Source organism: Ascidiella aspersa, chromosome 5 (genome assembly GCF_963924565.1).
Source record: "Ascidiella aspersa chromosome 5, kaAscAspe10.2, whole genome shotgun sequence".
NCBI classification, from domain to species: Eukaryota; Metazoa; Chordata; class Ascidiacea; order Phlebobranchia; family Ascidiidae; genus Ascidiella; species Ascidiella aspersa.
Window position 1 is genome coordinate 11793713 of NC_139451.1, and position 2500 is coordinate 11796212.

A 2500-nucleotide genomic window follows, 5' to 3' on the forward strand; every position below is an offset into this window, starting at 1 on the left:
TTTTTCGCGCACTCGGGCTTTAGCATATTTCCGCCCAGCGAGCAAGAGCATATTTAGGCCGCGGGAGCATGAGCCTGTTTAGGCCGCGCGAGCTTTGAATATATTTCGGCCGCGCGCGCGAGCAAGAGCCTATTTAGGCTGCGCGAGCATTGAGTATATTTCGGCCGCGGGAGCATGAGCCTGTTTAGGCCGCGCAAGCATTGAATATATGTCGGCCGCGCGAACATTGAACATATTTCGGCCGCGCGCGCGAGCAAGAGCCTGTATAGGCCGCGCGAGTATTGAGTACATTTCGGCCGCGCGAGCAAGAGCCTGTATAGGCCGCGCGAGTATTGAGTACATTTCGGCCGCGCGAGCAAGAGCCTGTATAGGCCGCGCGAGTATTGAGTACATTTCGGCCGCGCGAGCAAGAGCCTGTATAGGCCGCGCGAGTATTGAGTACATTTCGGCCGCGCGAGCATGAGACTGTTTAGGCCGCGCGAACATTGAACATATTTCGGCCCGCGCGCGCGAGCAAGCGCCTGTATAGGCCGCGCGAGCGTGTGATATGCCTCGCAATAGTTCAACACCTGGCGCAATCGTGCACCTTTTTTTTACGTTAGAATTTCAAACGGAAGACCCCAGGGACAACACTCATCTTTGCTATACTTGTGGGAGCTGACAAGCTTCGACAAGTAAAGAATCGGTGAAAAGGCGATTGGCTCGCTGGGCAGATGTTGCTGCTGCGCGAAGAGCCGAGTGTCAGTTTGTCGGGTTCTGAGCGGTCGCTTCGGCGAAGTTGTCTGGCGTGCGTTGCGCTCGCGCCGGTGTTGGCGACGTGGCGGTCGAAAGGCCTGCCGACGAAGTCTTACTCCGGCGGGTGCGACGGGCGGTGACGGTTTTCTGAGTTCGGGCAGCCGAGCAAAGAACGAAATTTTAACGGAGAAGCCTTCGGGTTTCGCATCGACCGAGCGACGGCGCCGCATCAGCGGCGCCTCCTTCGTCGGCCTTTCGGGGCTACGCTAAAGTAGCTACCTGGTTGATCCTGCCAGTAGTCATATGCTTGTCTCAAAGATTAAGCCATGCAAGTCTAAGTACGAGCTCTCGTACAGTGAAACTGCGAATGGCTCATTAAATCAGTTATGGTTCATTTGATCGTACGTTTTACGTGGTTAACTGTGGAAATGCTAGAGCTAATACATGCGTGAAGCGCCGACCTCGCGGGAGGCGTGCTTTTATCAGACCAAAAACCGACCGGGCTTCGGCCCGCAACCTTTGGTGACTCTGGATAACTTTGCGGATCGCACGGTCTCGCACCGGCGACGGATCATTCAAGTGTCTGCCCTATCAACTTTCGTCGGTACGGTACTGGCCTACCGAGGTTCTTACGGGTAACGGAGAATCAGGGTTCGATTCCGGAGAGGGAGCCTGAGAAACGGCTACCACATCCAAGGAAGGCAGCAGGCGCGCAAATTACCCATTCCCGACGCGGGGAGGTAGTGACGAAAAATAACAATACAGGACTCTAAACGAGGCCCTGTAATTGGAATGAGTACACTTTAAAACCTTTAACGAGTATCCATTGGAGGGCAAGTCTGGTGCCAGCAGCCGCGGTAATTCCAGCTCCAAAAGTGTATATTTAAGTTGTTGCGGTTAAAAAGCTCGTAGTTGGATTTTGGGCGCAGGCGGCCGGTCCGTCGCAAGGCGTGTACTGGCCGTCCTGGCCTCACCTCCGGTTCTCCGCCGGTGCCCTTGACTGAGTGTCGGCGGCGGCCGGAACGTTTACTTTGAAAAAATTAGAGTGTTCAAAGCAGGCGATTCGCCTGAATAATGGTGCATGGAATAATGGAATAGGACCTCGGTTCTATTTTGTTGGTTTTCGGAGCGCGAGGTAATGATTAAGAGGGACAGACGGGGGCATTCGTACTGTGCCGTTAGAGGTGAAATTCTTGGATCGGCGCAAGACGAACGACTGCGAAAGCATTTGCCAAGAATGTTTTCTTTAATCAAGAGCGAAAGTCAGAGGTTCGAAGACGATCAGATACCGTCCTAGTTCTGACTATAAACGATGCCAACTAGCGATCGGGGGGCGTTAGTTTTACGACCTCTCCGGCAGCTTGCGGGAAACCAAAGTCTTTGGGTTCCGGGGGAAGTATGGTTGCAAAGCTGAAACTTAAAGGAATTGACGGAAGGGCACCACCAGGAGTGGAGCCTGCGGCTTAATTTGACTCAACACGGGAAATCTCACCCGGCCCGGACACAGTGAGGATTGACAGATTGAGAGCTCTTTCTTGATTCTGTGGGTGGTGGTGCATGGCCGTTCTTAGTTGGTGGAGCGATTTGTCTGGTTAATTCCGATAACGAACGAGACTCTGGCTTGCTAACTAGTTACGCGACCCAATCGGTCGGCGTCTAACTTCTTAGAGGGACTAGTGGCGTTTAGCCACACGAGATTGAGCAATAACAGGTCTGTGATGCCCTTAGATGTTCGGGGCCGCACGCGCGCTACACTGACCGGATC

The 2500-nt window shown here is 53.8% G+C and overlaps 1 non-coding gene across 1 annotated transcript in view; it reads left to right on the top strand.

The window, feature by feature from the left end:
* The first annotated feature begins 1011 nt into the window (after positions 1-1011).
* LOC146143758 (small subunit ribosomal RNA) overlaps positions 1012-2500 on the top strand; it is a 1811-nt gene continuing 322 nt past the window's right edge. Inside the window, exon 1 of the ribosomal RNA XR_014500418.1 lies at positions 1012-2500. This exon is cut by the window's right edge and continues 322 nt beyond it. This is a non-coding gene — a ribosomal RNA (small subunit ribosomal RNA).